Source organism: Mus caroli, unplaced genomic scaffold, assembly GCF_978045245.1.
Source record: "Mus caroli unplaced genomic scaffold, Mus_caroli_1 scaffold_6, whole genome shotgun sequence".
NCBI classification, from domain to species: Eukaryota; Metazoa; Chordata; class Mammalia; order Rodentia; family Muridae; genus Mus; species Mus caroli.
The window spans coordinates 78841726-78867739 of NW_028227261.1; the positions used below are offsets into that span (position 1 = coordinate 78841726).

The 26014-nt window shown below is 36.4% G+C and overlaps 1 protein-coding gene across 23 annotated transcripts in view; it reads left to right on the plus strand.

The window, feature by feature from the left end:
- Nucleotides 1-26014, plus strand: part of Ptprd (protein tyrosine phosphatase receptor type D) — a 2287128-nt gene that overhangs the window by 1391779 nt on the left and 869335 nt on the right. The window lies entirely within an intron of this gene.

The window sequence follows — 26014 nt, forward strand, 5'->3', positions numbered from 1 at the left end:
GTTCTTTGCATGGGGTTAAGGCCTCCTGGGATTTCTCTGTTCATTTGAACATACATACTTTTCCTGTAGTTGTTCAGCCCATATTTAGGCAGTCACATTGCTGAGAATCTGATAAAAGTGTAGCTTTTGATATCACTAGTAGATATAATGTCATAGCAAACTCCATGATCTTCTGACTCTTACAATTTTTCTACACCATCTTCCTAAATGTTCCCTGAGTCTTAGGTTTGAAATGTGTTTTGTAGACCTATCCAGCAGTTAATCATGAAAATACATACGAGGGCTGGTGAGATGGCTCAGTGGGTAAGAGCACCCGACTGCTCTTCCAAAGGTCCAGAGTTCAAATCCCAGCAACCACATGGTGGCTAACAACCATCCGTAACGAGATCTGGCACCCTCTTCTGGAGTGTCTGAAGACAGCTACAGTGTATTTACATATAATAAATAAATAAATCTTAAAAAAAAAAGAAAATACATACGAGTAACATTATAGAGATTGAGCAGGTTATGTTTAGGAACAGACATGTATATACATATATGTCAACACATGAAGCAAAGTTAACAAGAAGAGCAACTACAGATTTGAAAGAGATCAAGAAGTATATGAGAAAATTTGGAAGGTGGGAATAAAAGAGTGAGTTATTAAAGTATACTGTATAAAAAGTTCATAAGGAATAAAAAATGTTCTTTCAGAAAACATTTGAGAAAACATTTGAGAGGATACTGGAAGGTTTAAGCTTATATATATTTTTCCCTTCAATAGCTGTCCAATAATAATTTAATATAACTGTACTTTTATATAAATAAGCTTCATTATATTTGTCATCAGAATCCCTAGAATAAAAGCTGAAATATGAGCAATTATTCTCTATGGAGTGAATTCCCATAAATGACACTATATACGTGTACAAATGGATTTAAACGGAGTCATTACTATGAAGTCAATATTAAATATATTAACAAGCTGCCAATCAAATTTGTCAAACTGATTTGGGAAAGAAGAAAAATTTTTGAATAATTTCAGTTCACAGGCAATTCAGAAGCAGCACCAATTAACAAATGTATCTTGGAATCCCATGTGTCTTTTATTATGTGAAACTGGCTTTTAGTGTAAGAGAGATCTCATGTTTTCCAGAAAAATGATTGTGCTATAAAACAATAAAATTTCCTTAAATAACAAAAGCTTATGAAAATCAGCTACTATGTGGTTATAAAATGTAAGCGTCATATCTTCTAAAATAGCTATAATAAAATATAGCCATTATGAATGCATTTATATTAATTGTTAGTAATGAATTAAATTCCCCCATTTAAATGGAAAGTAGTCTATCTCAATATCTGAACCTGAGCAGAGATACTTTAAATGACCCCATTTCTAACCTACCTTTCAAAGTTAAGAATATAAACTATAATTAAATTTTAATAATTAAGGGAAATCAGAGGCAATCCTGGGGAAAAAAGGTGTCAAATAAGAAAAATGTGGTAGAAATATCATCTTCGAAATTAAAAGAAATTTCTTAAGGTGGAAAATATCACTTTTCCTCATTCCTTTCCAAGTGTATTCTGGATGTCCAGCTACCACAAAGACACTGTGTTTGAAACTTGATTTAAAATAAGAATCTTAATCTAACGGCTGATAAGCAGTAGAGTGTGGGATCTGGGTTTTTTCTGAGAGATGTCCAGCCCCTTTCCCCACTTCATCTTTAATAAGAATGAGTCTGTAGGATCTTTTTGATACTCTTTTGGTGCTATCTTTGGACAAATTTTACAGAACATTCTTGCATTTCAGAAAACCAACACAGCCTTGCTAAGCAGATGAAACCATGCAGATTAGTGGCAACCCTGGTTATAGTTATAGTCAGTTTTGTTAATTTTTATGTGCAAACATGTACTTCTAAACTCAGAATGTTCATTTTAGGCATGGAGTCATAATGTCGGATGTGTAGGAGGGGGAACTGGACATTTAGTGAATAAAAATGAAAATCCAATGAATATGTAATGTGCTCAGGCAAACTCTTCACCAGAGACACACCATTTATAATCTCCAGTTCTTCAGCTAATACACAATTATAATTATACCATGTGCATTTGATTTGCATTGTCAATGCACTTCGCCTGATAATGCTTTAGTTTTATCCTGTTTTTTTCAAGTACAATGTTTTTTTTCAATAATACCAATTTTGCTTTAGTGGAATGGTGTCCGCTTTCACAGAGCGATGTTCTTTGATAGTAACAGAATCCATAAAATACTTTTAAAAAAATTAATGAAGGCATTTGCTCAGCATGGGCTGTTTCATCAAAACGTACCTAGTTTATTTTACAATGGAAAAATTGCAGAGACTTAGGAAGCATTCTGATTGGATCATGAATATTCTAATGGGGTAGAGTAATCTGTGAGAACCATAGCACTCTACTGAAGCTGCTGTTCAACATTTCTAAAGTGTGGAATTCATTTTCCTACAGCACAAAAGAATTCCCTGCAATAAAGACTTTATAACAGCAATAAGACATCTCAGTGGGGTGTGCTTTTCATGAAATAATCACACTTTTGAGAAGCTGGTATTTCCTCTGGTGCATAAATACAGCATATGATGACATGCTGACGTCATGTGCTCCTCCTATTATACACTTACATTGTACTACAAGGTAAGTATCCTAGGAGACTCATGACACAGTGTGGATGCTAGATCATACCACAATACCCTTTGTTACCTTAATAAAAAAATTATTATAGCTTTACCTGGTATCTCAGATTTATAGCACAGAAACACAAATTGTTAGCTTGAGGAAACATCTGGTTTAGTAACATGGGCTATATAATTACTGTAACTTAGCTGCTAACTGTACAACTAGTACTGTTATCATTCAATACTGTTTGGTTTAGATGATGCATCCACTAAGATTAGTGTGGTGTCAGTGCTGAACCTTTCTGATCTGGATTCTTCACAAAGGGCATGGCAAACTTGGACACTGGGAACCTTCTCTGCAAGGTTGGTCCTGTCGGACCTGCTCCAGGAGCTGGAGTTGTATGAATAGGCAGTCCTGACCCCTCCACCACTATTGCTCAAGCTGGGTAGAAGAAGGGAGAAGCAAAGAAGGAAGAAACTCAAATGTCTGATGATGGCACAGGCTTTTGTCTTTTCAACCAAACCTCTTTTGTTAACATGTCTAATAAAAAGCTGAGCCTATTTTAAAAGAGAATGCATGCATGAATTTGAATATTACACAAGAAAAATCCAAAATCCATGCTAACATTATATACATCCCTCCAGATTCTCACACTTGTCATCTTTATTTGCAGCTTGTCTCAAACTGTTGATATTCTAGATTCGTTATAGCACCGTGTATCTTTGGCTTCTCATTGGCAAAGGAACTTTCATTTTTCATTTGTATCAGTGTTTGGACAGAATATTAAGGAAATATATGGTAGGGACCTATAAATGTCAGTTATATGAAGAGTTTTTTTATTTATTAGATACTTTGCTAAAGCTATGCCAAAACCATATGCTCTGTGGGTATAACTCTGGGTTTTGACATTATAGAATAAAATTTTTAAAAGTGGCTTTTAAAAGCAGCATAACTGAAAATTCCATTATAAGTAATGTCACACTACCTATGTTGTAGAAAATATATGCATATTTTAAAGTGTTATTTATTTTAGAAATAATACCATTCCGGTTCACAGAGTTCTTGTAAAAGATGAACAGCATGTTTTAAGCTAATAGTACAATTAACCTATATTTCAGTCCATGTCCAGAGTTAGATTTTCTTTACTTAATTTTGGAAGTAAGTAATGCAATGATAGAACATATTAATAAAATGTCAAGTCTGAAATTCAATCAGTGTGTTAGTTTTGTCTATAATGACAAAAATAATACTAATGAATTTTCTAACCATAATATTCTTGGAATGTTAAGTATTGTTATAGTAAATGACCTTGGCTATTTTAATTATGCAAAAATGTTTCAACACAATGGACAGACATAACCTTTATTTTTATCAGGCATTCTATGACATTTTTCTGCAATTTTTTTATAGAACAAAATTACATGAGACCCTGTTAAAGTGATGGTATAATAAGTTTAAAATGAAGCATGAAAATCTATATTTCTGGAGCGACAGAGATGGTTCAGGGGTTAAGAGTGTCCTCTACTTTTACAGAAGACTAGAGTTCAGTTCAAAGCAGCCATATTGGGCAACTTAATGCTCCTATATCTGCAGTTCCTGGGATACAATGCCCTCTGTAGGCTCTATAAGGAACCCACAAGCACATCCCTTCCTCCATACCCATACATATACACATAACTTTAAAAGACATTAAAATAAAAAGATCTGCATTTCCACACAGTGCTTAAGTAATAACAGAAGCCCTTGTGCAGTCTATTTGACATTTTGCTAAAAATCTCTTATTAGTCATTTCTTTTGGAGTTTTAAGTATTGGTGAGGGATGAATTCTAGCTCTACAACATTTTTAGGCTACAGCATCAGTGACTTTATACAGAGATTCGACTTTGATCACTAATTTCATTAAGTGAGATTATAAGTATTGAAGCTTGAACCAACTGGAGAGAAACTAGAAAGCTCATGTCTGTCTCTAACACTGAGGCCACAATACAGAGAAACTGGAAACCCGAAAAGACACTTCCCCAGATACTCAATTACAATACCTTCATCCTAGGCTTCCTCAACACCAGACACATTAGGAAATGCCTCTGAGCTATTTAAGCCTTCAGTGTGTCTTTTTTTTTTTTTTAACAATTTTTTATTAGATATTTTCTTCATTTACATTTCAAAAGCTATTCTGAAAGTCCCCTATACCCTCCTCCCGCCCTGCTCCCCAACCCGCTCACTCCTGCTTCTTGGCCCTAGCATTCCCCTGTACTGGGGCATATAAAGTTTGGAAGACCAAGGGGCCTCTCTTCCCAATGATGGCTGACTAGGCCATCTTTTGCTACATATGCAGCTAGAGACAGGAGCTCTGGGGGTACTGGGTAGTTCATATTGTTACTCCTCTTATATGGTTGCAGACCCCTTCAGCTCCTTGGGTACTTTTTCTAGCTCCCCCCCCCCGTCCTTTTTTTCCCAGCAGCAGAAGCAAACTGAGATGGTTGGATTTTGTTTCCTTCAAGTCCACATACCATTTAAATAAATCAAGTAAACCATAAACAGAATCAGATATAAACAGTAGTGTTTGCTGTTGTTTTAAATCCCACACCAACTGCTTCATGCATCAACACTACTACTGTATTGAACTAGAAACAACACAGGTTTCTCTTTACAACAACGATGTTTAATGTTCAGTGTTATACCCGTTAGCAAAGTCGATACCTGAGAGAACTTTCTAAAGTAGAAAATAGGGCTTTGAAATGGACCCCTTACACAAATATACCAGCCTTCCCACATCTTCCCACCACACATTGTAACCAGGGATGGGTATATAACTAAAAGCAGTTATCAAGACATTTTACCTCTTGAAGTACAGAGGTCACCATTCTTGCTACTGCCAATCAGCCTCTGGTACTTTCCTATCAGATTTCCAAGTCATCAGTATTCAAGTACCAGGGAACTACAGTGTGGAACCTGTGTATGTAAGCTGGAGAAATCTATTGAGGAACATGACTATAGAGGATATGTTAGAAATTTTAGAGGAACAAAAAGCCATGGGAATGAAATTTCAATTGTGCAAAGCAGAAATTTACTCATGGTATCCATATAATTGTTACATATAGTCAAACTGACTGCTTTGTAGTTGACATGAAATGAAATAGACTCTGCCAAAAGAATCTTAAATAAATTAGCATTTGAATATTACCAAAAATATAAGTGAATGAATACCAGTGTTTAATTCAAAACACATCTTTTACATTATAGAAAATTGTGCTGTTATCTGTGCTTGTAGAGTATTTTCCTCATTTTGAAAAAAAAATCTATTTTCAGAAGTTCCAGAAACAGCTTTGACAAGAACCGTATGCACTATGCACAAAGCAGGCAAATTAAAAAGGGGTTATTGAGGCCAAATATGCTAACCACTAGAGCTAATTTAGTTGCTTTATTGGCCTCCACTTGGCAAGATTTATTGATAGAAATTTCTAACTTAAAACAAAAGAAATTTCCATGTTGGAATTTGTAATTTTGTAGATAGTGTTTCCATGAACAAGTACTTGTGATACTCCAGAAAGAAAGAAAGAAAGAAAGAAAGAAAGAAAGAAAGAAAGAAAGAAAGAAAGAAAGAAAGAAAAAGAAAGAGAGAAAGAAAGCAAGCATACTGTGAGAATATGTAGCCCTGTACTGACCCATCTTTCTGCCAAATGGTTTATTTGATTTTCCTAATAGAAAAGACTCTGAGGAAGATTTTTTTCTGCTTTTCCTCCGTTTTGAATTTCTTACAACCAATTACTTCATATTCTAAGCTCTATCTCTAAGAACATGTCAAATATGACTACTTATGACAGTATATCTTCCTATATCAATTTAAAAACCCTTTACTAACAATAAAAGTAGGTACAGAACATATATTATGCTGAGTTAATGAAGAACAAAAAGTTTCGTTTTACCACAATCCCAGACTTTTGTTGAAATTGGGGCAGATGCCCATTTCCTGCAGAAAATTACCAACTGGAACACACAGCTGCCAGTTTTGACTCTCTGCCATGTGCAGTGCAGTGTTGTGTTATCCTTTGGGACCTGGGGGAGGGGGATGTCCTCCAGTTCTGATCCCTCCTTCAATCTAACTTCACATCACAGAAAAAAAATTCCCAAAGATTTATGTGTGCTCCATGTTCAAGCCTACCATTACTGAGTATTATGCAGATAACAGCTTTTATTCTTGATCCATTTCACGGGCTTTCCTTAGATCAACAGTGCCTATTTTTTTTTTTTTTTTTGGCTTGGTTTGATGTAAATTAGTCTGTGCTTATTGAAAAACAATCATTGGAAGGATTTTTGTGATTCATCTGGATTTTTTTAAAATACAAATGCAACAGCTGCTTTTGACTTTAAAAAAAATATTGGCTCTTAGCCCAATGTTCCAAGATGTGTTTTGTGTTGTTTTTTGGATTGATTTGGTTTTGATATTAACTTCCTAGTTATCAAGTTCTTTGATTTAATAAACATAAGAAGATGTGTTATCATCATGGAGCAAGATATTCATTGTCATTATGTAGCAAATCAACTGTGAAATTTGATATTTTAAACAAAATAGTTTCTGAGTTATAATCTGTTTACTCTTTAAAGCAAAAGAGTCTCAAAAAAATTAAGCTATACTCTATCAAGAAAGAGATTTTTCTCCTAGAACTCTTGGGACTGTGTTTTGAAGTCTTCAGATGTCTAATATCATTAGAAAAATAAGTACCAACAATTTTATTTTTTCACATTTTACTATCTGTAACTTAAAATATAAGGAGGATATTCTCAAATTCGTATACAAATACAGTAAATCCCTGTCTTAATTGAAATATAAGATGAAAAGAGAAATTTTGCTTGGTAGGAAATTTGTGCACCAAATATCATACTTTTGTTCATAGAATTTCCATTTGACATTTATGAATTTTATTCTATTGCTTAACAGCTGGGCAGGGAAAATGAAATGCAGCTAAAAGGCCCATTTGGCTTCTGGAATTAGGAGCAGAACAGGATGTCACTCAAGGGAGGTTGCATTGTTGTAGAGAAGGGTGGTTGGCTGTGAGTGCGGTGATGTTCTTATCACTTCTGCTGTGACTAGCTGGCCTTCATGAGGGGCACCTTGTGTTCCCAGACCAGAAGGATGCTCACAGCACCACTGCAGACAGAAGTCCTGGGTTTACGTACCAGGCTCCTCAGTCTCCCCTGTGCCGTTATACATTTGGCAGATATGGAATTTTGGGTTTTCTCACTTAAAAGCTTTCCATAGAGGAAGTCATTTCTCTACCTGTGATTATCAGACCTGTTCATATCAAAAAGACAGCATTTGATCTTCCTTGTAAAAACAAGATTGGAGTATTTTTTTATTGCTGCAGAAGAGAGGTGCAGGACAAAATATCAGGATGAGATTTTAAACTAATGGCTGCTCCTCTTGTCTTAGCATTGAAACATCTTCTAAAAAATGAAGCATGTCATGAAAAAAGAAGTTAAAGTGAGTATCATGAAATGCTCAAGGCCTATCTATACCTGAATCTATGAAGAGCAGAGGTATGATCAGAAAAATAGGGTGTAGGAGAAGTGAAGCTAAAACCTGACAGAAACTTGAACCTGTGAGGAGAATGTTGGGCAGGCACTCAGGTGAGAAAATGAAGCAGATAATCTCCCCAAAATATTTAATCTCTCTCTCTCTCTCTCTCTCTCTCTCTCTCTCTCTCTCTCTCTCTCTCTCTCTCTCTCTCTCTCTCTCTCTCTCTTTCTCTCTCTTCTCCTCCTTCTCCTCCTCCTCCTCCTCCTCCTCCTCCTCCTCCTCCTCCTCCTCCTCCTCCTCCTCCTCCTCCTCCTCCTCCTTCTTCTTCTTCTTCTTCTTCTTCTTCTTCTTCTTCTTCTTCTTCTTCTTCTCCTTCTTCTTCTTCTTTTTTGTACTAAGCAACATTTGATAAGTTCTTGTGTGTTCCAGGCCTGCACTTAGGCAATTCATAAATGTACAGTTTACAATCCGCATGTGCATTCCATTTCCTGACCTCAGAGTACTCAACAGTGGACAGAGCTAACATTTCCAGTGTAGCAAAATGACACATTGGAATTAAAACTTTGTTAGTAATTCAGAAGAAGAGCTTTTCTTACTCAAGAGATTCAGGATTTCTGCATCAATTCTACAAGACAGAAAGGGACTTGAGAAGTTTTCAGAGAAGAAGATGCTTATAAAGAAAAAGAACCCAGGCTTCATTAAATAATAAAGGAGGACACACTCAAGTTTATATTTTAGAACGTCAACTGAAGGAGGAGCCTTAAATACATAAAACAACAATGAAAAACAAACAAACAAACAAACAAACAAACAAAAAACACCACCAACAAAAGACAAAGGAAAACAAACAAACAAAAACAAAAAACAAAAAACAAAGCAAAACAAAATACAGCCTTACCCTACATATTTTAAGTTGGAAGGAAGCCGGCCGACTATAAAAGTAACTGTACAAGCCAGGGGGAGCTAGGAATATGAGGGTGACCAAGGACTAATTCTAAGTAATATGACTACTAAATTTAGGAAATGTTGCAAGTTTATTTTATTATTTTTTGTCCCATATGAAAAGTTGACAAGGTACCAGATATCCTTCCCAAATATTCTAAAATTATTGAAACAATCTGTTCTCATTCCAAAACCTTATGAATTTTCTTGAAAGATGGCTTAGCAATTAAGAATGCATACTTCTTGTTTAGAGGACTCAGTTCTACTTCCAGCACTCTGGTCAGATAACTTCCAATTTCTTGTGATTACAATTACGAGGGATTTAACCCTTATGGTCTTCATGGGCACTTCACTTATGGCTATTTCACATGCACGCATGCCATGTGCACAGGCATATACATTTACATAGTTTAAAATAAAATAAGTATTTAAAATTAACATATGATGTAGGTACCATATAATCCTAATTTTCCAAATGAGAACTTCTTGCCTAATCAGAATCCCAACCTTAGGAAGGATATAATTAAAACCACTAGGCTCTCAATTATAGCTTCTAGCTTTTCTCCAAAAAATCTGTACAGCCAATGGGAAATCTATTCTTATTTGCATGTGGATTAATTTGAATGCTCTTATAATTTTTAAAAAACTATCTATATTAGCATTATTCTTATTTACCCAATAAGTAAGACCATTACTCCATTTTTATAAATTATGCAATAAAAATTTAATCCTCTAACATATGTACAAGCACATTTTCTGAAGAATATTGGTAACAAGGCCACTGAAGAATTATCTAAGTATTTATAGTGAGATAGATAGTGGTAAGTTTAGTTTTTGCAGCGACAATAATAATAGATATTGGAAAGGACTGGTGGGAGGCAGGTGTGTGGTATTATAACCTTACCCTCGAGTCTAAATATAATCAGTGTTTCTCTATAACGGAAAGTTCTAACTGGGAATGATTTTCTATCATCTCAATAAGCCATGTAAGGTATTTAGCACAAGCTGTAAACTATAAACTACTAAGCACACAAACATTACCATGGCCTAGGAACCATGCTTTAGAAGTCCTTATTTTGAGACATAATATTTTGTTAAACTATTTAGCATTGCAATAAATTAGATTAGTTCAATGTCAGTTTCTTCAGTTATAGAATATTGGTGGGGGGTTGCTGTCAATTATAATGTAAAATCTGAGCTTCAGGGTAAGAGAGAAATGATACTTCACTTTTCCCCAGTCAAAGCAACATCTGGAATGGAGCTCTCATGAACAGCAAATCCCTCAATTCATTATCAGGCTGAAAGACCTTTAGTATCTGCTAAACTTTATAATCTTAAAGATTCCGTTAATTTTTATAACTAGACAAATAAAATACGTTTGGTTTCTTATAAATTTTAAAAGAAAACTCTAAAAATCTTTTCAAAACCTTTACTAGTAACATTCCCCCAAGGGGAGAACAGCCTTCACCAGTACAAATGAACCAACTTCCCTCTGTTGTACTTTGCCCTCCTTAATACTGAAATCAGACCAGGAGCAGATTCCACATTGAAACTGCTGTGTGAAGACAGTAAGCAGGTGAACAAATAGCAGAGCAGTATATACGCTATCAGGAGTGCAGAGCCAGCTCTTCCAGGCTATTCCCCAGCACTTGGTAATACCACTTGCCCTCTTCACTTGTACAACTCACACACATGCCACAAGCATTGCACCAGTCACATGTCTGGTATTGACTACTGTTATATGGAAGCAATCTATCAATATCATTAATGTACATCCCCTTTACAGAACATCAGTGTTTTCATCTCTAGTTCCCAGAGGGTTGTTTTTGTGGTATTTTTTGTTTGTTTGTTTTGTTTTGTTTTTTTAATTCAGAAAAAAAAATGCTTGGGGAAATACCACTGACAGTTTTTGCCCTGGTAAAATTGCTAAAAGGCATTATTTGCTGATTTACTCTCTCTTAATTGAATAGCACTAATAAGCTCAACAGCTGCCCCTCCTCAACCTCCTGTTTTGTGTCAGAAAGCGAAAGGACCTGCCCTTGACGCTTTAGCGTTTAACAGTCAGGAGAGACTGCTCCATCCAGCGTCCCCTGAGTCACTGGACCAGAACAAATTCAGTCCGTTCAATCATGTGGCATCAGGCAGCTCTGGAAATGCAATTTGTTGTGAAATTTGTTTTTGCATTTGCGATTAGAAGCCAAGTGTTGGCTCTTCAGCACCTCTCCACTGGCTCACATCAAGGCAAAGGCCGGCTGCCCGCATTGTGGCATGGATCACTCAAGGAATTCAAACAGATGTGATTTTGACAGCTGAATTGGGCCTGATGTCTATCAACTCTTCAGGATACCTAGCCCTTCTGAGCTGGCAGAGCCAGGCAATGATCTACCGGTTTGGTAATGAGAGTTGTTTCATGGCTGCCATTCTTCTGGGGGTCAGAGGGCAGGAGTCATGTTTTGCAAACATGTGTTTATCTATTGTTCTGAAAAACTTTGCAAACAGAGAAACAATAAAACAATGTCTGTGGTCTAGGGAAGTGAGTGGGCTCTCAGCAAGTAAAAATGTACATGGATTGAAATAGCCAGCTAAACAAGGTCTAAGCCATACTGCAAACAAAGGAAAGGAGACCCCTGGGACCTGTTGCTTGTCTCCTGGTGCTTTATTTTATGTATATTTTCATATAGTGGTTTGCAGCAAATGGGAGAGCCATAAGCTCTTCTTTAGTGTCTGGCCTAGCACTTCACTTTCATCTTCCTGTCTGTAGAATCACTATTCAGAAACACTGGGGACACTCTATTTGATGTGAAATGTGCTTTTAGCATGATATGTCAGTATATTTGAATACAAAGGCACTCAAATATATACCTTTGTGACACTCTTATAAAAGCAACCAAACCCCAAATCATGTGGACCTGACCAACTGTGGCTTCTCACAAAAAGGGAAAGGAGACAGGGGCATTTGGTTTTTCCTGTGTGATTTGAAAAGATGTCTAATATAATTAAAATGCAGTGCATCTAATATAGCAGAGAATTATTTCACTTACACAGAACTGCTCAAATGAATCCCCTCAGTATAATAGTTTCTTAAGTCACCCTGACAGAACCAATGTTCCAACTTTCTGTCTTAGGTCATCATTTATTAATTAAGATTTAATTTTTCATCAACATTTTACTCTTTCTGAACCTAAAAGGATGTATCACAGCCATATAAACAAATGCCATGGAAGCCAGAGATGACATAAATGTACCTCACTCACATCTAACTCCAAACCCTCTGCTACTTTACCATCCTGTAAAGATGAGACTACCAAATGACAACTGTAAAAATGTGTCATTCCCCAACTGTTTACAGCAAGATTACCTGGAGCACAGTCATTCATTCACCTGCATCATTTCCTCAGCTGGGCATGAGGTCATGCTCATTAAATCGCTGGCAGGTTAGCCATGTGAGCAAAAACACTTCTCTCTCAACATGCCATTTTCAGTGCTCCTTTTATTTATTTATGTATTTATTTTACATTTCTTTCTCAGCTTCCTATTGGTTGGAAATGTGGGCTATTTTTAAATGGAATAAGCAAGCATTTAAACAAGTTAATTCACTTTGTTACTCAATTGATTCAACCCAAGTACTTTTGCAGGGAAATACATCGATAATGTTGAAATCACAAATTGTAAGTAGACAGACTAAACCATGAGAGGACAGCAATAAGCATATGTAGAGAGTGGCAAGAAGAGACGCGGGCTTGCCTTAAGAGATTGTTCAAGTCCATGGGGAAATCACAGAGAAGACTGGGGTGGCCAGGGCATTTGACTTGTGTTAATGATGCTCCAAGTATTTTCCCAATAGTTGGAATAATTCTATGACAGCTGGCAGGTTCACATTATTTCCTATTACATATGTTCCAGTGTGTATTTTTTTTTATATTATGACATTCACTAATGGAGAGTTACACATATTATTATTATACTAGGAGCATGTCTTCTCCTCTTGATGGAGTTTATTGTCATTTTTAGTGCAAAACAATAAAGTAGTTACGTTTTTCTTGTCTAAGACTAACTTTGCTGTTGTTTTTAGTTAAACTATCAGAATTGGCTAGAATATTCTAGAAGAAGATATGTTTGCCTCTAAAATGTTGTGGTTCACTAAGCTTAGGCAGATACTGAAAATCAGAAAAATAAACTGGACAGAACGGTCCAGCCTATGTGGTGACTGAAGTGAAGTTACCTTATAACCTGGGATGAGACATTGAGTCTGATTTCAAGGAGAGCTCTCAAACTTCCAGATTCGGAAGTTTATATCTGCTGTGGCACTTTTGTTTTTCACTCCTTGACCAAATATCTGACAAGAGCATCTTACAAAAGCAATGGTCTATTTGCATTAAGATTGAGGATATACAATCTAAGATGGCAGCAAAGATATGGTAGAAGGTGACTCCATATTGGCTCAAGCTCCTAGGACTTCCTAGTTTATCACATTTTTGTTGAAAAGGAAGCAGTGAAGACAGGAGAATTGAGATTAGGGGGTAAAACATCAAACACTGCCACAGGTGACCTAATTCGGCCAGATAGATTCTGTCCCTAAAGGTTCCTCTGCCTTTCAGAATGACTTCCAGAGCTGGGAACCAAGAGCACAAACAAAGGTGCTGTTGCGGACATTTCACATTCTGTCCATAATGAATACTTAGGAGAACAGTGAAGACCAACCAAGGCAATTCGTGCAACACAACAAACAGCTCTTGATGAAATAGTATATAATTTTAGTTATCATTCTTATACAAAAATATGATGTATGATCAAGTGAAGAATGAGATTTCTAAAATTTGTTGGTGACTGGAAAATATTTGTGCCTTGATTCAAATGTAACTTAATGTCTTAATTTGCTGAAGACAAATTTTAGACACCAACAATTTAAATCATGTGGTGATGGTGGTGATAGAAGTGATGGGGTTAAAGGTGTGTGTGTGTATGTATATGTGTGTGTGTGTGTGTGTACAAGAAAAGGAAGAAAGGAAAGAATTTAGAAGAGAGGGAATCCATCAGCCCTTAAAGGTGATACTTAAATATGTAAAATACAGCAGACAGTCTTAAAAGTCTTATGGATACATGTGTGAATATATACTAACATATATATATATATTATGACAAAGAAACATAGAATATAAGTGTTTTATCATAATCATTTTAACGATGAGCAAACTGAACATTTAAAAACAACAGGTGGCATAATGTAGTCTCAGAGGTAATAGGTTACAGGTCAGGTTTAGAGATATGAGTGTCTTAAAATACACTCCAAATTCACTGAAGCACAAACACACCCTCATGTGTCGTTTAACTTCCAGCACTCACAGGAACACAGACACACTTGCGTGTGCTCTTTTGTGTGCAGTGGTAGACAGCTGTTCTATCTTCATTAACCCTGAAGGTATGCTTGAATTGTACCACTTGAGAAAATTGAAAGAAAAGCAAAAAAGAAATCTGAGAGAAATAAGAATAAAGAAGTAAGAAAATAGATCTTATCTAGATGAGAAAAGTTTCTGTTCTGTTAGAAAAAAAAGGAAACAAATGTAAGCCTGGTTCATATTTATCTTACTGTCTTAAAACTGAAAACAAAGTTATATTTATATAATACATGATTTTGATTTTGATTTTCCTTTCCACACCTCTTCCCAAATCCTCTCAAGCTTGCCCCCTTTTCTGACTCCCCATCTTCTTTTTCTCTCTCTTAAGCAAACAGGCAAATAAAACAGACTCCCCAAAAAAAGAAGAAGAAAGAAAGGAAAGAATGAAAACATACAAGCAAACCAACAGAAAATGGAAACAAAGAAAGAATCTGAGAAATGCATGCTCACACAAACTCCATAAAACAAATACCATACAACACAAAATTAGAAACCATAATATAGGATCAAAAGACCAATATAGTAAAAACAATGTCCCGCCCTCTAAAACACACACACACACACACACACACACACACACACACACACACACACACCAAATCAAAGCAAACAAACAAAAAACTTCAAAACTTACCTTTATCATACACTGCTAGGGCATGCCTTTACCTCTTTACCTTTGTCTTCTTTTATTGGGGTACAAAATTTTAAGTTTATTTCTTTTAGTTTTCATGTTTTGTTTGCGTGGGTGTCTGTATGAGAGAGACAGAGAAAGAGAACATGAAATTGAAACTTGGATGAATAGGGAGGTGGAAAGAATATGGGTAGCCTTTGAGCTGAAGAAAGAACATGATCAAAATATACTGTCAGAAAAATACTTTTACCAAAAGTATTAGTATTTAATTAACCTCCTCGGTGGCTTCAAGCCAGTAGGACCCAGGCACCTCCATCACCATTAATCTCTTCAGCTCTTCAGCTAAAGAATTTGGCCTTCATGATGACAGGTTGTTTAGGGAGCTTTTCCTTGCGCAAAGCTTTGCAGTAGCCGGATCTCACAACATCAATGATGGGAGCAGCTCCAGTCTTATCTTTTGCAGCTTTGATACGTGTCTGCTCGCTGACCATTGTCCATAATTTATCTAGGTTGACAGTTGGGCAGAAGCTCTGGTTCTCCTCAAGTGGTAATGCTTCATACCAACTTTCCCAAAATACCCTGGGGTGATATTTGTCGAGGATGATCTTGTAGTGATGCTTGCCTCCGGAATTCTCGCGGCTCCAGGGTGCTCGTGATGCTTACTGAAGACAGGAACCTGGAGGCAGGAGCTGGTATTAAAAGCTCACTGGCTGCACTGGCTGTTTTGCTCAGTCTACTTTCTTATATACTCTGGGACCACACGCCTAGTGGAGAGATCCACAATAGTGAGTTGGGTTCTCCTACATCAATCGAGAAAATGCACCATAGGCTTGTGGCACAGTGCAGTCTGGTGGGGACATTCTCTCCTTTGAAGTTTTACATATGTCAAGTTGAACTAAAAATGGGCATCATGTTTATTTATTTATTCTTTCATTCATGCTTTGATGTGGATCTGCATGCATGTCTGCGAAGCACAGGCATGTACAGCACTTGCAAAGGCAGCAGAAGGCATTGGATCGCCTGAAATTGGATTAATGTGAAGTTGTTAGTCACTATATGAATGCCACAGGTAATCAAGAAGAGCAGCAAGTGTTCTTACCCACTACCCACCAACCCTCCCTCTCTCTCTTTCTCTCTCTCTCTCTCCCCAGTTACTCCAGACTGTTTTTTTTCAAGAGTATAGAAATAATTTGTCTCTCTGGAGCAAAGATCTGTCTTGTTTAGTTTGTAACACAATAATAAAATGCCTTCCTCTGGGGCAGTCTGTAGGTCTGTTTTCTAAACTGAGGAAGCAAATCACTTACCTGGCCATCTTCCATGCAACACAGGATTTTGTTTGCAGTTAGAAGAAACCACTGTAAATACACTGAATCTCCCCTGGGTGTCCTGCTGGGAACAAAGGTCCAACTGTGTAAATCCAGGAATCATTTGCCTTCTCTTAAAATCCATAGAGGAATTAAATTTACTAGTGGAGTAAACATTCAGACATGACTTGTATGTAACTTTAGGTATTGGTGTTCTTAAACAAAAGTTAACAGAATTGTGTACTGAATCCTCTCTAAAGACATTGTAGGCTTTAACAAGGATCAACACTGTCTCCACTGATATTCAATATTTTCAAGAAGATTTTCTTACTATACCCCTTACTACTTAAATATCTCTGGAACTATCTCTACAATTAAAGGAAGAAATCACCAAGATATCATCATTGTAACAAGACTTAACTAGCAGTCACTATCTAATGCAATGAGATTCATAGCCTGATCTCAGATTTAAAACTATCTCAAAATATCTTTAAAAAACAACACAAGACAAAACAAAGTTGCTGAATAGTTTGTCTGTAGGTATGTGTGTGCACAACATGCATGCCTGGTTAGAGGTTAGACGACAGCTTCGGATCCTCCAGAATGGGAGTGGCAGGGGCTTGTAAGACACACTGTGACTGCTACAAACCAAACTGAGGCCCTGTACAAGAAGAGCAAATGTGCTTAATCTCTGAATCCTCATTCTAGCTTCCAGAATATCTTTTTGAAAATGTAATTCTCTGAATCCAGATGAAGTCAAAGCAGATTGAGTGTTGTTTCTCTCTCCCAAACTCTTGTACCTGCCTTTTTGACTTTTAATTGTTTGTTATTTATTTGTTGGAGAACTTCAGATGTTTGCCCACAGTCTGCACTTTGTGGGCTGCTTTCCAGTTGTATCAATTAGAATAAATCTCAGTTTTCTGTGACTGGTTGGGAATGGAAGCTCACTCAGACTCATTCCTTTCCATATTAGGAAAAGTCCATCTTGAGTGTACTGTACTTTTATTATAATTATTTTATGTCTCCTTTTATTTGGGACCATTAGTCGTTAATTTCAAGATCCATTAATCCACCTGTCTGCAAAATAATATTATGGTTTTTGCCATTTTATCTTGATTTATCACCAGTAAAACTTTAATACAGAGAAAGGTTCCAAGTCAGGAGTCTAGCAGGGAGCTGGGAGTCACCTAAGCCTCAGGTGCGTACCCACAGATTCTCTGAGTCTTGACCTGCTGCTCTACCTTACCAAACTTCCTGGCATGGTTTTATGTTCCATTCACATCATGCCTGAGTACAGAATCTTCTAGTATTTAAACTATTTTAAGATATGTAACACTCAGCCGGGCGTGGTGGCGCACACCTTTAATCCCATCACTCGGGATGCAGAGGCAGACAAATTTCTGAGTCGAGGCCAGCCTGGTCTACAGAGTGAGTTCCAGAACATCCAGGGCTACACAGAGAAACCGTGTCTCCGAAAAAAAAAATCTAACACTATGAGTAAACACATCAATGACAGGTTCTCTGACCACAGTTTCTACTACATGCCATTGCAATCATTCCTTTCTGATAAGACTGCTTATCTTATGTGCTTCTTGAGCAAACTCATCATATTTTGGCCTTAAGTCTTCTATAATTAAAATGCTCTTACCCTGATACCTCCTAATCTGAGCTTGTAATGTGTCCGATGACATCATCAGGCTTTCTTGAATGGAAGCCCCAGACAAAGCAGTTCTTCCTCTACATCACTGTCAACTCCCATCTGTCCTCCCCATTCCAGTACTTATTTTAATAGGCAAAATGGCTTGTTTGGTTGTATGGTTCTTTAACCAGAGAGTAGCCATAAGGTTACATACATTGTTTAGTTCACTGATGTATGCAATCGTCTAGAGCCAGTCCTGTCACATAGCAGGCACTTTACTTTATTGACAGCAAGTGAATGACCAAAACAATTGGTGACTAGACAATATGCATAGCATGCTTTATGAATTTGGCAAATACAACAGACAGAAATAAATGTAAACTAGTATGATGATAAAAAACTAATGGGCACAAAATTATATTAAATATAATGTATTTGGTTAAGAAAACATTAGCATATATCGACTTGAATAATGCTTCCAATGCAAAATAAAATAAAATGGAGAATTTTAAAAATAATAGCTTGTTTTAGTTTACATAGAGCAGTACTTTATGAAGAATATAAATTTTGAAATTATTTCATGGATGATTATATGATTTATTTTTGAATGATGAAGACAATGATGATTTTAGAGCAATTACACTTAAATCCTGAAGAAAGCATTCCTGTGTACTAGAATTAGTTACATGTTATTGTAATCCCTAAAATTAATAATTGGAAATGGATGAGAGTATAAATATAATTCCATATAATCCAGTGATGTAGCTGGCATATAGTGTCACCAGTATTGTGTGACATCATGGTGTGACACCATGGAAGGCACTGGTCTATGTGGTTTGAATTAAATATGTTTGCTCAGTACTTCTTCATGATTAAAAACTTGACTGCAATTTATTTGGAAGCAACAAGGATTCTTTCTACCTGCTGTTTCTCAGTTGAAAATTCAAATTTACCTCAAGAAGACATCCATTTTTCTTTAATAAGTGATTAATAATTTCACTGGCTCTAATTTACTGTAAGCAAAGCATCATATTAGTAATGTGCTTAATATGAGTTATTAAGTTTCCATTAGACTAAATTACCACCCCCAGAGACCTGCAAAGCTACTTTGGAATAATTTGCATATCCAATACCTACACATGTCACCTTTTGAAAAGTGCCACAGACACGTGTATGAACATAATTCTACAGAAAAAGAAGGTATCCTATAAGAACTTAAATTCCAAGTTCTGTATGTTATTTGCAGTTGTAATAATTTAAAATGATTTCCAGACAGCCCATGTCAAAATCCATTTTCAATACACTGCACTAGAGCAAAATCCATATTAATTTTCTAATTGCATTTAACAAGATCATCAATTTTTTACAAGCATTAATTAATTTGTTTAATATTAGAAGGCATACAGAATACAAATTTTTCTGTGAATCTTACAAACACTGAAGCAGAAATATCTATAGGGTTTTCTACTCTAGCTTAAAGCAAGGCAGCTGGCCACACTGTCTAAGAAAATTGACATTGAAAGCATAGTAAGCATAGCAACAATATGAACTAATAAGTATCCCTAGAGCTCTTGTCTCTAGCTGCATATGTATCAGAAGATGGCCTAGTCGGACATCATTGGAAAGAGAGGCCCCTTGGTCTTGCAAACTTTATATGCCCCAGTACAGGGGAACGCCAGGGCCAAGAAGTGAGAGTGGGTGGGTAGGGGAGTGGGGGGGAGGGTATGGGGGACTTTTGGGATAGCATTGGAAATGTAAATGAAGAAAATATCTAATAAAAATTGGGGAAAAAAGAAAGCATTGTAAGTAGAGGCTAGAGGTTGGGGGGGTGCTTTTGTTTTTTATGTGTTTTTTTGTATGAATGAATCTTTGTCCAAATACAATGATCTTTTGAGAGTAGAACCTAAGTCCTTGACCATGCAAGATAAATAACCTGGCATTGAACTACATCTCTAGCCAATTTTGTTGTCTAATACTAGAACAATGTCATTGATTGATTAATGAACATGGTTTCCTATAGTAATTGAAAGAATTCTAGGAAGTGGATATGTTCCCAATAGCTATATGAAGAGGTAAATTTGCACTGAAAATGTGGTTACTAAAAGCAGTGGGCTATTAACTAATGAAACAACCCTGTGCATATTTTCTAACCACATATCTGCAAAGCAGATTTATCAACTCGATTTCTCAAGGCTAACAAGGGTATCAGGCTGGATTAGAAATCAGAAGTCTCTCTATTCCTCAGCACACATGATTAACGCACATCTGTTCCCTAGTGCACAGCATTAATTTTAGAAGTAATGCAGCAGTATTAGTCTGAGTTGACCCAGAAAGGCACTGGATCACACAGGGCAAAATTCTGTGTTCCCAATTCACTGTGATCTCAGACCTGAAACACATAATCCATGTCTTCATCCAAACTACGGGGAATAAAAATATTGGGAGTAAGAAAGCTAGGTCATCTGAGTTTACTTTCCCTTCCCATCCCTTTTATTCCGTACTTTAAAATTAATTTTTCTTGATCAAGCTTTTCAAATAGTTAATTTGCTATGTGATCATTTAGTATTCCTAAAGACCTTCTTCAACTTAAAGTACAGATTGTTTGAGCTGTGCAGAAAATCCAAAAAGAAGTAAGGAAGGAAATTAAAAGTATTGGGAAGAGAGGCCCCTGGGTCTTGCAAACTTTATATGCCTCAGTACAGGGGAAAGCTAGGGCCAAGAAGTGGGAGTGGGTGGGTAGGGGAGTAGTGGTGGGGGGAGGGTGTGGGGGACTTTTGGGATAGCATTTGAAATGTAAATGAAGAAAATACCTAATTTTAAAAATACTTCTGTTCTGAAAAACATAATAATTAATAATAATAATAATAATAATAATAATAATAATAATAATAATAACATCTATAGTCCAGTTTAGGTTGTTTAAGAGGAACCACGACAGCCTGAAATTAAGATAACGAAAGAGAAATCTTTAGAATCTAAAAAGCAGTTGTGAGTTCTTTCAGCATTCAGCAAACATGTAATCAGAGGCAAAACTGCAGGAGCAGAATAGGTTAAAAACAAAATTCAAGTGATCCTTAAGAGAGAGGTCCCAAGTTAATATCAATGAATGTTGAGAGTCTTGGGCCTGTGTCAGAAAGCAAAGAGGAAAGAGCACAGATCTTGGACCATCAAGTACTGAGCTAGCATCAAACACACATACCAGCATATGCCACCCAGGTGATCTGGAATGTAGACTCTGGCTTCTCTGAGTCCCAGTTCAAAGAGAAAATTTACATCTGAATAATTTAGAATTGTGTGGAAGTTTAAACATGATAACTAAAGTACCCAGCTGTACATTGAGATGTTCAGCAGGTGGTATGGTTTCTGTCTCTAAAGTGAAAAGGGAAAAAAGCAACTGAGACTAGACATGCAGAACTCAAAGGGAGATGAAGTTTGGGGATGTGAAGTTAACTGGTGACACTGATGTTGATATGTGGTTATTGTGTGACTTTTCCTGGCAAGAGCTGAATTGAATAAAAATCTATTCTCTCAGGAGAGACAGAAGACAGCATTGCACCATTCCAGTATAGTGATCCAGTTGAGTGAAATTATTTAAGGAAGATAGGTAACTTAAAGGCACCTGCGTACTGTAAAGCCCTGCCTCCTGCAAGCCTCTCCAGAAAACTGCTGCTGCTTTTATGGGGAGAGTCCTTGTAATCTTCTAAGTTTCTGGCATTTGTGGTACTTATATGATTTTTTTTTCCTGAAGACGTGTGAGTTTCATGCATTTCCTCCCTTCAGGAGGAGAATATTTAGACTTGCAAAAGATAGCTATGCAACAACACAGTTTAAGGAAGATCATACAGGAACAGAGAAAACATGGCTGAAAATAGATTTGCTGGAGGAAGTAAGAAGAGGTAGGAAGGAACTCTTTTGATCTGCGAATATCCAAGCTTCAGCAGAGTCCTGCCCATGCTTCTGCACTAGGCTCTTCAGCCGAGCTTCCTTCATGTCACTGTGCTGGTCAAGTTCGCTGTTACTCTCTCTTCATCTGCCAGGGGCCTCCCTAGGCAAGAACATGCATCCTCTGTTCATTGAGTAGTTGCTCTGCCAGTTCACAGATGAGGACGTGAGCTTCAAGGCAGCTGGCAATGATGTTTCCCTCTATCCAACCAGTTAGGGAAGACCCTGTTGAAGTTAGGAGATTAGAGTACTAATGTAATACACAGTGAATCTCTATGGATTTCGAACAGAAAATTGCAACTCATCTACAGATAGTTTTATAAATTTCTTAACAGATCTGACTGTAACTCATTATGCTGTGCTAAAATAGAAGCATAGGAGAATGAAGCAGCACTACCAGCCCTCACTACTAAGCTGAAAGCCTTTTTAGGATTTCCAAACACGGCTCTCCCTCCAACATGTTAGAACCCTCTTCATGCTGTTCGGGTCTCCCTTCCCTGAGAGTTTTCTGACCACACATCTGAAAGAGAAGAACCCTGTTACAGAAGTTGAAACTGGGAGTGTGCCTTTTAGAGCATTCAGCCTGCTGGTTCTTTCAGTCCATTGGGTTTTCAGAATCTGAAAACCTTCTGAGTTTGCATGTTCCACAATTCCAGTGTTAAGTTGCTATAGTCAATGCCTGAATAAACATTTGGTAAATGTCATTAACATGATTTAATGATTATTTTGTGGCTATCACTTCAAAATCATCACTTTTTTATGTGATCATTCTATAGCAAATTAGTAAGAAGGCTTCTGAATGGTACTTCCTAGTTAGCACATTATTTTCACCTTTAAATGTACCTATAATATTGTAAGGAGTAATATTTTTGTTAAAATAAAATTTTAGTTATATTTAATGTTAATTGGTAAAAGTATAACATTAAAAATAATGTTAATTCTTTGAGACAGTGTCTCACTTTATGTCTATAGTCAGGCTAGACTCAACTTGTGTTCATCATCCCACTTTAGTCTCTCCCAAGTGTTACAATTACATGTATGAGTCGTCACATCTCACTATTTCATTTTTTGCTACAACTCAACTATTTTTTAAATACTTTAAGAGTAAGAATGTTAGAGAATTTTGAATCATTTTTCTGATCATAATCCTATAGTAGTAACCAGTAAGCTTTTTTTTTTTTTTTAATTAAATGAGTTCCCAACAGTAGATTCTCCCATTGTTCTCTTTGTTGGCCTGTTTATCCTACTGAAGACATATTAGCCAGTCCTGCATTGTTAAGAATGCTGATCAAAACAGGCTTGTGGTCAACAGGCATAATACTGTTAAAACTTGCTGTGCTTACATCTTCCAAATAAGTATCATCTAAACAATTTCCCCCATCTTAATGAAAATAGGAAAGACACTCCCACTGAACTATAAACACAGAGCAAGTTTATATTTTCTGTCTTCCTGTTTTCTTTCCCTTAAGGCAATGCTGTAGCTCAATGCATGACTGGCAAAGGTTTTTCTTTCTCCTTCTCCTTCTCTTCCTCCCTCTCCTTTTCTAGCTCTAGAGTTGTGTCATAGAACTTGATCAGGTTATGTTTCTTACAATAATGTGAAGCATGTTTTTCTGAAGATGTCACTGTCTGCAGTCAAATAGTCCACTTTCTGTGATAAAAAATTATTTTATTCAGAGGCATCTCCTTTCTTTTCTGTATGACTGGATTATAGTCCTACTAGAGTAACTTTTCAGTATGACCAAGTTTAAAACATTCACAGCACACATTCCCCTTCACGTGAGAGGAGATTAGGCCTTTTCATAATAGCTTCTTTTGGATTTCCACAACAGAGAAGAAAACCAAATAAGGACATAAAACCAATGCTGATTTTGTACTCTTTAATGTAGTCTTTGTTTAGAGGGTTTTACAGTTTTGGTTAGAAAAATGATAGAACCATCCGATAATCCAGCCACCATTTCATTCACTATAAAAGCTGCTGTGATTATCCTGGGAATTTATAGATACCTTTTAAATAATCCATGTTTACTACATTTCAGCCAACCAAGTAACCTTCCATTAAGGTTTGCAATTGCTTTACCAGGTGTGATAATGGAAGAATTCATGACATCAGCAACAAAAATGCTAAACTGAATTCCTATTACTTTAGGCAAATAGCTTAATTGCATGAGAATTGGTTCCCTTATCTATAGAGTAAAAATAGTTTGTAGAATTAAATAAGATTATATATGTTAAATATTGATGCACTGTTCTATAAACAAATCAAACCAACAAACAAAACTTATCTTCACTTTTGGGTATGTAATTTCGACATGATAATAGAAAGAATGGAGACTTCTATAAATACATAGTGCATAAGGAGATGCTACATAAAATGGATCATAAACATACATGATTCTGCAAGAGGTATGTTTTATCTGATGTAACAAAAGTCCAGAAGTCAGAGAGAAATGACAAGATAGGAGGATTTGGGCTCCAGATTTTTGTGCTGCCCCTCTCTACTCTTTTCTTCATTTTTTCTTTTTGCAAGGCTGATATCCTCATTGTCACAAGATAACTGAATGAAGAAAGAATTCAACTCATGTATTTGCTCAGGATTGGGGCATCAAAACTTTACCTGTAGTAAAAGCAATTCTCATACCAGCTTGTGGTGCTCATTTGGAACAATGAAAATGTCCCTTCAGTGGTGCACATGTGTAATACCAACACTGTATTATGAGACTTTAAGCCAAGGGAGGACACCTAGACAGAAGGTGATGAGTCAGCTTACATGGAGTTGGCTGAAGCCACAACAAGATAAGCAAGTGATACAGTTTGTCAACAAGGAGGAAGGCAGAATCAACTCCTCTATGCAAGGCATGGCGTGCATAAACATAATTAATTGATAAGTGATTGCCAAAACTCCCCTCCCCCACTATAGCTAATTACACTATCACTGGACTTCTCAGAAACTTCCATAGGTGAACTAACGTTTTCTAGTCGGAAATAAAGGCTCACTGGCTTGCTAGAGACCAGTAATAGGACACAGAAGGGCTGGAACCTAAATGTATGTTATATTGGTCTTAAATCCAAGATTCATGGCAAAGCCTTTCGTTTTGTTAACAATATTTAAAATATAGGTACAACTAATACATAAATTAACTTAGTATTATTTTAATAAAGTAAAGTTAATTTTCAACTTAAATTGTTACTAAATTTATCATTTTCAAGAATTTGACTTGTGTATTTTATGTGCACTGTGACCTTTGCTTTATTGGGCTTTTTTTTTTAACCACTGTTATTAATCCAATTACTTTCACTTTTTTATCACAGTTCTATGGCTAAAATTTTTACTGTATTTAAATGGATGTGGATTTTTTATTGTAGTTTTTTTTTTCTTTTTTTTGCCCATGCTTTCATTACTTTAATTAATGCTTTGTAGCAGAGAAATACAGTGATGAGCTTACACAAAACTCTGCATTGTAGACTTGTAATCTTCGGGACAGGCAGTTAGCTGTATGACATACATGTCTAAGATGTCAACTACTAGCTATATGCCATCACTGCCCATGAGGGCAATTGTCTTGATAAATTCACTTCCAGAAAATAAATGGGTGTCTTCAAAATATGACTTCATACTTCAAACCAGAATAGGGTTCTTCCACATTTTATAAACTCAGTCTCAACCCCTAATGTGGGGGATAGATATATACACATGAGGCCTTGCTTTAAAATTCAATTTAATTTTATATTCATTTCAAACTACTCTGGTTACACCCAACCATCCCTGTTCTTTTATTCTTCTGTAGAGGGATTATATTAAGTCTTCTTGTGCATTCTTTGTCAGCACTGACTGTTTTCCACATCTAAGCCAAATTGGTAATATTTATCTAGAGATTTGTAAATAATTAATCATCAATTACGGTAGGCTGCCATGGATGAGAAATTATCTTGAAAACTACTCAAAGCTATAATTAATTTAAAAGTCAGAAACCTGGCCCTACAATCAAAGTAGCTCTCTGTATTTGAATGGGC